We start from the raw sequence: 12,136 nt of genomic DNA on the forward strand, positions 1-12,136 counted from the left end.
ATCTTTGTGAAGAAGCTTTGTGTGTGAAGAAACCAAGTTCAGTTTAAAAATGGCAGATGGTGACATCTCAATAGAATAGTTCCTGCATAAAGTAAAAAAAGAACAAAGTTAAAAGAGCAGAAGAATGCAAAATAGCTAAATCTTTTGGACAGCAGTTTTCATCAATAGTCATCCCCTGTTTCTGTTGTTTTTTATTAAATTAAATTATTCACTATTTTTTCATGGGAACATATACATTATGTTTTATCTAAAAATACTGTATATTATTCAAAACATTTGAATAAAAAGTATATTTCATACATTTATTATATACTTTTATACCATTTTATCCCCATACCTACACAAAATAGTTCACCATCTTGTAATTGTGATCATCTCTGTTTTACTGAAGTGATATGAATTATTTTCAGATTTCAGACCTTGAACATTTATGGTGATAAAGTCTCTGGCTCTCCATGGAGTGTTCAGCTTCTCTGACAAGCAAAATCAATTGATAATATTGTACTGGTCTATTTTTATTGTGTTTACTCCTGCTATATAACACTGCAAATATAAAAATAAAAAATAACTGTAATGGCTTGTAGGCTACTGTGGAAGTTCTTGGCTACAAAATTCTGTTAACAAGGTTCTTGTTAACAGATTTAATGAAACTTAAGCTCTCAAGCTTTGCAAGTATAATAAACATTTGTTTCATGACCAGTTTGTCATCCCACATGGGTTTGTTGTGTCTGGGTGCTCTGGTGAAAGGTGTGGATAACCAAAAATATTTTTCCTCATCTATGTCAGTTCCTGGATACCTGCACAGATTTTGTCTTCTACCTTTGTTGCTATGCTCAGCAACCAGAGTTCAAAAACAAAGGCTTTCGTCTGAAACAGGAGACAGACTGAATTAAGATCTTACACCTACATGGATTGAGAGAGCTGTGGCGAACAACATGAGCAAAAGCAGGAAAGCAGGCCGCTGTGAAGAGAGATGGAGTGAAAAAAATGTGAAGGAGCATTACCTCACCTTTCCCAATATGTGGAAGAATAAATCCATTTTTAATTGCTATTTGTTGGTAGAAACCTTCAGCCTGTATTCAGAGGTAGCCACAAAAACATTAACCCTTTCCCACCAGTAGAAAGAGTCCATTAACTCTTAATCTATGCTTCTGGCCTGGCTGGACTACAAAGTATTGTCAAAAGACATTAGACTGCCAATTCAAGAAGGGCAGTTTTCCTGATCTCTCAAAAGGGTAAGTGATCCTTGTTTACTTGGGTTGACCAAGCCAGTATGCAGTTTGTTATAACTACAGTATTTTAACCATACTGCACTTTGGGATCTGATGAGATAGCAGGTTTCCAAGCTTTTTTATCCAGCTCATTGAAACAGAAACAGAAAGTTTGTTTCTTTTAGAGAGACTATCAGCCATGATTTTGCTGTCCCCTCTGCCCATTTGTGCTTAACCAGAAAACTGTTCTGTTAGGTAAACCACCTTGGGTTTACTACTAGTTTTGCTTGATCGTCTTTCCATCATTTTCACTTTTGGATACTATTCTACTGGATATTAACACTCAGGCGATTTAGCACCAATAGCACCAATTGGTGGTGTGGCGCACATGTCACTACAAGCCAGCAAGTGCTTGGCTAGTCACAGTAGTTGCTCTTGTGCTGATAGCTCAGAGATCACCGGCTGACTAATCACTTCCCTGCTCTGGCAGCTTTCTGACCATTGTGTGCTTTTATGGGTTGAATTACTCTGGGGCCCAAAACCCTAAGCTCCTTTTTGTTGTTGTTTTGCTTCTTGCACTTTCCTGCATTATTATATTTTAATTTGTATATCCCCAACTGGATAGAGAGGGCTCCAATTATGCAGATTTGTTAATTAACAAGAATGCCAACATTAAAAAAAGTTAGAAATTAAAGTACAAAGATGTAAGTTTTTTTTTTAAAGACTATTATTGTGATTTGGCTTAAGTAGCAAAATATTTTGATTAAATATCTAATGCTTAGGTTTACCTTTATTGCTTTCAATTTACAGTTGTCCTTTATAGCTACAGTAGTACTGTCGAAAGGTGTCCTGAAATTAGAGGGCCTAGTGGTCACCATAGTGAGATAACAAGCTTCAAATGTGGAATATGTCTTCATAAATCTCTAGATGTTTTGCGACTAGATACAATTTTAAAGTTGCCTTTTAAACCAAAAAACAACAAGTGTGCAGACCACAGATGAGCAGTTTGTGTGTAAGTTCTCATTCCAACTCATCTCTTAGTAACCAAAAACACCTCATTATGGACTTAATTGGACTAATTAAACAGTTCTTCAGGTGCTGATACTTTACAGAGACCTAGAACGTGCCTTCTAAGACCAGGTTTGGAGACACCTGATGTAGGTTAAGAACTTTTCTAAGCAAGCATGTGACTGATATTTATAGTTAGATGATTAACATTGTCTAATTATAGTGCAAGCAAACACATCAATGATCAATGTTCATTTCTACAATTCAGAGCAAGTAAGCAGCTGACCGATGTTACTGAAAATTTGTGTGACTATGTAGTAAGTAACAGCAGATTAACTCTTAATTTAAAATAAGGTGAAATAAGGCAAAGAACAAAATGGGATAATTGGACTGAATGCCTTAAATAAATCTTACTAATTCTGCCTGAAACTCTTTTTCATCTGAGGGCCATATTTTATTGGTCATTTCACTGCTTCTCACATCAGGCTCCTGATGGCACATTGACCTATTTATAGAGCTGTCTGACTGTACCTCTGCTCCTTACTCTTTAGGTCCAACCATGGTGATGTATTGGTTGCATTGGCCCACCCTTGCATTCTTCTGTAAGCTTGTGGATCTCAGTCATCTTTTTCTGACGTTCTTCCCCCATTGTTTCTTTCCAGAGTTCCGTCAGCTCCAGTCGGGAGCCCGTTTTGAGGCTCCTGGCCGCGGTTTTTTGGGTAAACAAGCAATTTCAAGCATTTAATTAATCATCATTATTGTAACTTTTTACAACTGTGATTACAATGACGTGCCAAGCAGGCTAATCAAGCAACAACATTTAATTTGATGAATGTGTTGTGCTTAATGGGTACATTATTTCTTTCAGTTTAAGCACTAATATAGAAAGATAATGGCTGGATAGATGAAACAAAAGCCGAAAAAACGTATCTTTTTTGTGTCCTATACAGAACAGGTATATTATTGGCAGGTAGTACTTATTGGCATTTAATCAAAAATACCAATCAAATAAAGTTCCAGTAACATACTGACTCCCTTCAGCTCAATGCCCATTTCAAAACCTGTACTGTCTCCTGCAATTGTGGAATCAGGTGTCATGTGACCCATTTGGCAACCTCTGCACCCACTGCAGTTCTGTGTGAGGATGTTTTCGATATTTTCTAAGTACTGAGCATCGCCTGGCTGACGTGATAACAACATGATGGTGTCACTCAATTTACAGCCTGCTTGCAGTTTCATCACTGCAGCTGTCACTGTGACTCACACTCAAAGACTCTCTCAGGGTCTCATTATCTGCTCCTATCCTTTGAATCTGACTGTAAAAGCCTGAGATGTAGCATTTATACCCCTCTTCTATTGCAAGGGATTACATTCACCAACAGGAAACAAAAGTATGCTGCAGGAAGTGTACTATCCTGCCATATATTCATATGCAGTTGGTCCTTATATTTTTATTAAAACAACTGTTAAATGCAGAAAAGCCCAAACAAACTTCGCATACATTTAATGTTGATTCATTTCTCAATGACTTAACTCTCTTTCATGATTGTATCCCTATGACTGAGGCTCACCCATCATACATAGAATAAAAAATATTCTAACCCAGGAAAAAATTATAAATCATCTACAGAGAGCAATCAGTCAATCTGTGTGTAAAGTGCAGAAATAACCATCCAAACTACAGTTGCTAAGACCTCATCAGAGGAATCTCATACTGACAGTTGGCTTTAACAAGGGACTCTCCACAAGACTGTGTCTAAGCTTACAGTTTCTGAGTGTGGCTTGTGGTCTTTACATCAGACGCAGATCTGTCTTCAGCTGCATCAAACGCTGAATGTACAGGGAGAGAATGGGAAAGGAACAGAGAAAGAGAGAGGAGGAATGCAACTAAGAGAGATAGGAGGAACGAAGGAGAAGGAGCAGTGTGGCAGAAACCTCAGAGCTGAAACCTGAAACCCAAAAGTGCTACTGGAAACCTTTCAGTATAAATCATAAATGCATTTCTCTTTGTCTAAATTGGCTGGTTTTGCACAGTGCCAAATAAATCTTTATACTGTTTCCGCCTGCCTGTAAATGTAACACACTGTTAACAGGATCTATCTTTCTTTCCTATTTGAGAAGCTCCTTATGGTGCTGTTTGGAGCACTACAGTTATTTATTTTCTTTGTTTGTTAAATGCACAGCTGCTGAGACAGGGATGAACTTGCGATGACTTGGGTTAGATACACAGGGGCCTCTGAGAACTTTGGCTCTTTGAAATAGTTCGGTTCTCATTTTTCAAAACAGTTCAAAATACTGTGTACAGGACGGACATGTACCATACCTTTCCAGCAGACTCAGACAGGGGAGAAGTGTGGATAAAGTAAATGCATGGTACATAAAGAGTCCTTTTTCAACAGTTTAATTGTTAGAAATTGTGAATATAGTTGGAGGGCAATCTGTATGGATCATAGCACATTTTTCTTGGGAATATACAGTACCTTGAAAAAATATTCAGACTGTTTTCATGGTGTACCATTATTAGAAATTACAAAAAGATACATTTTTTAAAAAAACTTAATATTTTACTCAAAATATAAGGTTTGCCCTGAACGCTCAAACAGGGGACATCTAAGCATAAGATAAAATTTTCCATTTTTCTATTTACTTTTCTTTTTTGCTTTTAATGTGTGGATTAAGTTGCGTGTACTGTATATAAGAATATTAACTTGAAAGTTTCACAAACACAATCTTTAAAGCAACAACATATGAAAACTGTGCAGGAGCCTAAATATGTTTGCAAGGAACTGTACCTGGGTAATATGAAAAATTTACTTCTTTAGAGCCAGCTATAATAATGTTGCATTACCCCTCAATTATATAGTTCTTTTTATGCTAAATGATCCCAGATCCTTTTGAATAATACCATTGCAGAAAAATAACATTCAGAAGATGAAAGAAACAGCAAGTATGTGTGTAAGACTTGTTAGTACTACATGTGTTTTAAAAACATTAGATGCCATACTGCCCTGCTTAAGTGTGGTAGTGTTCAAACGTACATGTCATTTACAATCTAGCTTAACAACATGGAATCAATTGTTCCTTCTCAGTGGCTTGGACAGCTTCAGGCAATGGGGGCTGCTGGAAAGCCCACACAACCGGGCATATCTGGTGCACCTACATGGTACAAAGTCCACACAGTCCAACTTAATCCTTCTTCACCCTTCAGGTCATCCATGTCACAGATGTGCTCACACAATGAGTCTTTCATTTTAATCAGGACTTCCTGTTCTGCTTCATGTGCTGGGAATAGAAAAGCAATTCAATTTGTGTAGGAGCACATAAGCAATCACAAGACACAAGGATGAGGTTTGAGCCTAGACTCCATATGAAATGCTGCATCCCATTCTGAATTGTATTCTGCTCTGTGCTTGTTACCTTGTAGGTGGGCTGGCTGTAATATACCAGGGCATACAGAGTCAGAGCTTTCGTGAAGTTTAAAGCTCTCCTTCTGTTTCTCCCCAAATCTCTTACAAATTTTTGAGTGATGAAGAGCTGGATAAACATGGAGCCAATTGGGAGCCATTGAGCCAACAATTAGCACTTCCTTGCAAGTTCCAATAATCATCAGTCTTTGAAACCAAAGTAGGTGTGTATTCCTACCTGCTTTCAACCTATGCTTTCACTGCTGAATGGTCTGACATCCACATGACCACAGAAGTATCAAAGAGACAACTTCTGCAGTTATACGTAAGGATGGATGTTTGTACCAAAGTTACTCCTTAAACATTTGGAAACAAAACAAAGCCGGTGAGATTTTCACTTTTGCCATTTCAGACTGTTTTGTAACCACATTAAAAAATAAATTTGCTTTTTTGGATTCACTTAAAAGAGGAGTAACACAATTCATTCTGTGAATTGACAGGCTAAAATAACTGAATCTGTTTCATTTTGTCCACTTCATTTGAGAGAACTTGATTCAATACTCATAATCCTCAAAGACATGGACAAAATCAATCCATAAGCCTGTTCAAAATCAACAGTGAAAACGTGGAAGTACTGTACATTTAACGGAAAATAAAAGGCACATCTTTACACAAGGAGTCGCGAGAGTGTGTATTATGCTGCACAGCAATGTTGTTGAAGATGAATCCCTGGCTTCCTTCAAAAAATGGCTGAATGAGATACATAAATCAATTACCTACAGAAAATCTAAACAAGCTGAATGATTTGATTTTATTAAGTAAGCTACTGTAAATTAATCAATATTTTAGAATATACTGTAGGTCCAACCTCAGCTTCTATTTTTAACAGGTTGAAAGGCATCAGTCTAAGACCTTAACATTTGGTTTCCATCCTCTTTACATCACTTTATAGCTTTGCTTCTTTATTCATTTGTAGAAAAAGGGAAAGAAATAACATCATTCTGGTTGTCATCATTATGTCTGGCTGTTATTTCTTCTCTGGCCAAGTGGTTCATTCTTACATGTCGTTTGTAAGATAACTCTTCTTATCTTGTTGTTATTATTGTCTTTGTGTTTTTTGTCACATCAACGGCTTTTCTGTCCGTCATAAGCTTGAATGTTTTGACCTTAAGCAGAAAAAAAATGGGAAAAGTCATCCTTGAATGAAAGTAGGAAATCTGCAGTGTGATATGTAGGCACACAGGGCTGAGGCTGGAGTTAATGTTAGAGAAAGAGTTATGAAGTATGCAGAGGATTAAGTCAGAATTAAAGTAAAGCCGCTTTTCCCCAATAGCAGGCTGAACTTCATTTGGCCTTGCCCGGGTCACTGCTACTGAGTTTGACTGCAGTTTTAATGAGGATGATTTATTCCACATGATGGAAAATGCATGACCCTGACAAAAGAGGTATTGACTTTATTTTAATTTAAATCAGTGGAATTATAAATCGATCATCCTTTATTCATAACTGATTATCATGTAATTATACAGTATTAAATACTTCCACAGATGTTACCCAATATCTATGATTAAGTCACTTACGCCCCTGAAGTACAGTAACACGTTAGGAGATCAGGAAAGCATCTCTTTTTTGCCAATCTAATCTAATGATCAAATGAATGTACACTTGCCACACACTTCACTGCACACACTTTTTTTGTTTCAGTGTTGGCATTTGAAAACAGGATTTCTGTCTAAACATTAAATAATTGCTCATTCTGTAATAATAGAATTAAGTTGTGTATAAGGTGTTATAGCTATTACATGTGAATCCATTATAAGAGAAGATTCTCTTGTACAGGATCTTCTTATTGTCTTTCAGCATGGACAACTAAGATGACCACGTCTACGATAATGTAAAACATAATTTTTCCTGAGTTATACGATAGTTTGTAATGTTGTGGAAAAAAATGATAATTACATCTGATCAGCTGAAGATCAAGGCAGTTGTCTTTCTTTTTCTGAATAACCAAATGTACTGTATGTCCTCAAAAGAGTCCTAGAAGTCCTGTATGTTATAAGTAACATTCTATTTACCTCTCTTTTTATTTCTACATTAGGAAACATTGTACTTTTTTGGTAAGATATATGTCCTTTGCACTCTTTTCAAGTTCTTGGTATTTGAGTAATACATTCTTACCAAAGACAACCGTTACAACCACAATCATCAATCTCTTTATCTCATGGAATAACAGCACCAAAGAATTAGACGTGCCTGAGGATGTTTATTGAGCATTTAGGAGTAGTGAGATTTTTGCTTAATTAACCCACCTGGCTGAAGGCCAGCCCCCTGGCCATAGGATGAGGAGGCTGGGACCCCCATAGAGTGAGGAGTTAACCAAGGGGTCTCTGCAAAGGTGGAGATGGGGTGGAGGAGGGACACGTGAGGCGAAATGTGAAAAGAACAGGGATTTGTGCCTGATACATGGCTTTGAGAAATGACATCAGGAATGATTATGATTGAGAACAGCTGGGGCGATAGGCTTGGTTGATGTCATCCTTCCCGAGCTTCAGTTGAAAACGTCCATTTTATGAACTGAAACTCTTCTACTTCTTTTTTTTCCTAGGACTTTCCTACTTTCTCATTTATATTTGAAAGCCATTCTTGCGGAAGGAGGTAATTGGATAAAAGCATGTAAAAGAGAAGCCTTACAGTTGTGAGAAAAAGTTTGTGGACCCCGTGGAATGATCTGGATTTCTGCATGAATGGCTGCTAAAATGTGATCTGATCTTCATCTAAGACATCATAATAAATAGAGACAGTCTTGTTTAACAAACAACACACACAACATGTTACATTGCCATACATTTATTGAACAAATAGTTTAAACAATCAAGGTCATTGATGGAAAAAGTATGTGAACCTCTCGGATAAAGACATCTTGAAAAGAGCGTTATCGCAGTCAGGTATTCCAATCAATGAGTCGGGTGTTTCAATCAATTCAGGTGTGGGTTTGACCTGCCCTGCCATATAAACTCTCACACAAGGTTGGTTACTTGCTCTTCACAACAGAATTCTGTTGAAGTGTAATGTGTATAAATGCAAAAAAATTCTGGATTTATTTAAATAAAATATGATTTCTATTTTTTTATGATGTATCAAAGGGACCAATCATTATAAACTGACATGTTATCAAACACAGGTGAGACAGCAATCATCAGAATGGAAAAAAAGAGTACTTACCATAGACGATTCATTACATTTTACTTTTTTTAAATAAAATTAAGAAAAAATAGGTTCTATTTTTTTCAAAGATTTCCTCTCCCACAGTATTACATTTACTGTAAATAAACATACTGTAAGTGAGCTCATTCTCTCACAATTATTTTTGTAGTCTGCAGCAACTTTAAGTGTCGGAAGACATGGGCCAGTTCTAAAAGTGATCACCAGAGGTTTGTGTTTTGTGTTATTAGGTAGGTATTTCCATTCGAGCCACACACAGTGGCTCATCATACCAGAGCTTATCCTGATTTCTAGGTGTGAAGCAATCACTGAGCACTAACTGTGTGGGACACCAGTCCATCACAGAACCTAACTCCAGCAATGCTGGATCCAATTCATACAGCTAGGTGGAATAGAGAAGTCGGGATAAAGCACCTCGCTCAAAGTACAGCAGCAGTATCTTCAGTGGGGACTTGAACCCGCAACCCACAGGTTTTGTTATTAGGACAGTTCTCAAATCACCCTCCCAGACTGAAGAGCTCTCACAGCATGTATTTGAAAAGGAATAGCCCATCCTTAGCAGATTCCAGTGCGGTAATTACTGCAAGATACCTGCAGTGCTTTGGTGGTTTTATGATAGCATTAAGTCATGCTTATATTGGAAGCATAAGGGCTTTTCAAGCTAATTCGGTCTGAAGCATGACTCAAGAAATTGTTACTCGAAGAATTTTAATTATTACTTTCATGTGGGCAAAACCCTAAAATCTTGTAACCGCTTGACAGCCGCCACACAACAGTAAGCTAAGCATTCATTGTTTAGGCAGTTTAATTGTATGTGTGGGAGGGTTTGTGTGTGTGTTTCAGGAAAGCATGATCTAATTAATATAGTTTATCTCAGAATGGCACTCTGTGATTTTGCTCGCTACATGTGCTGTTTTTAGTTACTAAAACGAAAACCAAAATGAACAGATGACTGAAAAAGTTGCTGGTACTAGCAAAAGTCAGATAAACTTTATATTCTTGAGATGAATCAGCTAAAAGCAGTCAAATGATTCAGAACTAAATAATAAAAGTGACCCTTTAAATGAGCGATGCAGATGATTTTACTATTATGGCTACATTGTGACTTGTGTTATTGATATGTACACCAGCTCTACATTTGTTATTCACACATAAACTATAGATAATTATTTTTAAATACCCTGAGTGGCTTTAACTCACTTGCCCTCTATTTATATATGAACTTCACTACGGCATCAATTATAATATGTTCCTACAATTTCAACTTCCTCCTCTGGCATGCAAATCTCCCACAAATGTGGCCTTTAGAATCTGTTTCGAATCAAAACATGTCTTAATAAAAAAATGTTTCTTGCAGCGCAATGGCATTAGACCTCAAAACTCATCTGTAACTGACAGGAAAGTTCAGATATTTAGAAAGGAAAATGGATTTTGAATTGAAGCATGAAATTTCTTGGTGCTGGAAGTCCTGCTTACATTACCTCAAGTTCCTGCCTTTCAAGGGTAGGGGCTGTGGCCAGTTACATGCTGTACTTTGTTGGAACATCTTTATCAGACATGTTGTAGCAAAGCAATATAAAGCAGTAGTGCACTGTATATATCTCTGATGTGTGTATTCATTCATATTTATCCTGTTTGATCACAAAGACCCGTGAGTCAGCGATTTTATGTTTCGTTCAGTTGAGATACCTTTTCAAGAAATCCTTCTCGATGATGGTTCCTAATTTAAAAATCAATTTGCAGTCTGCCAGCATTATAAAAATGCTACTAGAATTTAAAGAATAAAATGACAGGCCAACACATTTGCTTTAGCACAATTATAGGACCAGTCTTACACACCTCTATATCTAGTGGTGTTTAGGGTTTAGTCTACGGGCCCAGTGAAGTCTCAGAGGATCCCAGACGGCCATCCAGACAAATTCCAACTCCACTTGGTCCCTGATGCCACAATATTTGTTTACTTTATTATCAAGTTAAGCTATTTAATTTTCTTATTTTTAATGGTCTATTTATTTTCATATCAATCAATGCACTGTAGATAACAAGCCTGTGAACCTAATTTAAATTTATGTGAAGTATGTACTCTAAATACCATATGAAGTAGGAATTTCAGAAAGCTTGACAGGATCAGCAGAGGCACTGGTTCCTGGAATTTCTTTATCGTTCCTTATCTCAGAAAGCTGCAGCTCTGAGACTGAATATGACTCAGAAAGAGAGACAGTCACTACTGTTTAGAGCCCAGGGCTTTGTGTCTACCTGTTTCTTGCTGATAACCTTTGAATACCTCCTGGCAGCCTCCATTATAAAGCTTAAAGATTCCTAATGCAGTAATTATGAATTTTGACCATGATAGGTGAAGTGACTGTGTGAAACTTAACAGTAGGTAGCTGCTCTCACTTATTAAGATTAACGGGTTTTAGAATAAAAAAGCAGATTAAATAAAAGGCAGACAGGCAAGAAATAAAGGCAGCACACTGGCACAGTGATTTGCAATACTGTCTTGCATTGCTGGGGTCCCGGGTTCAATTCTAGACCTGTGATGCTATCTGCGTGGTGTCTGGACATTCTCCTCATGTCTGTGTGGGTTTCCTCCATGTGTTCTGGTTTCCTCCCACAGTCCAAAGACATACTGGTAGGAAGATGGCTTCTGGAGAAAACTGCCCCTGGTGTGAATGTGTGCGTATCTGTGTCTGTGTCTGTGTCTGTGTGTGCCCTGTGATGGGCTGGTGTCCCAACCGTGGAGTATCCCACCTTGCATCTGTCGCTTGCAAAGATAGGCTCTGGCTCACCTGCAATCCCCTGGTGCTGTAAGGAAGTTAGAAAATGGATGGGTGGAAAGATAATTTAATGTACTGTACAAGAGACATCATTTATTGATTATAAAATACCTCAAGTATGCTTATGACAACACATTTCAAAACCAACCCAATAAATCACAAATATTGTTAATCTACTAGAAGTACAGCCTTGTAAGTACATTTTTTGTTCCACCAGTCCCTGAAATTTGGATTTGTATCAGGAAATACATTTGCAGAGTGTTTTTAAGACACTTTATGGTTTTCTTTTTCATACTTCTTTTATCATCAAGAGATTCAGTATGTAGCAAAAGCTGTATAAATCCACTGCTTGCTGTTAATTTAGCTGAAATAAGACTAAACAGTAAATTAGTTGCTTCAGTTTTAGTGTAGTATTGAGAAATCCTAAATCATTTCTCTCCAGCAGAGAGGCTGTACAGCTAATTCACTGCTGGATTATTTTCTTATTCTGAATTTTGATATGTTATGGTTCATT

This window comes from Atractosteus spatula, chromosome 15, assembly GCF_055471065.1.
Source record: "Atractosteus spatula isolate fAtrSpa1 chromosome 15, fAtrSpa1.hap1, whole genome shotgun sequence".
Taxonomy (NCBI): domain Eukaryota; kingdom Metazoa; phylum Chordata; class Actinopteri; order Semionotiformes; family Lepisosteidae; genus Atractosteus; species Atractosteus spatula.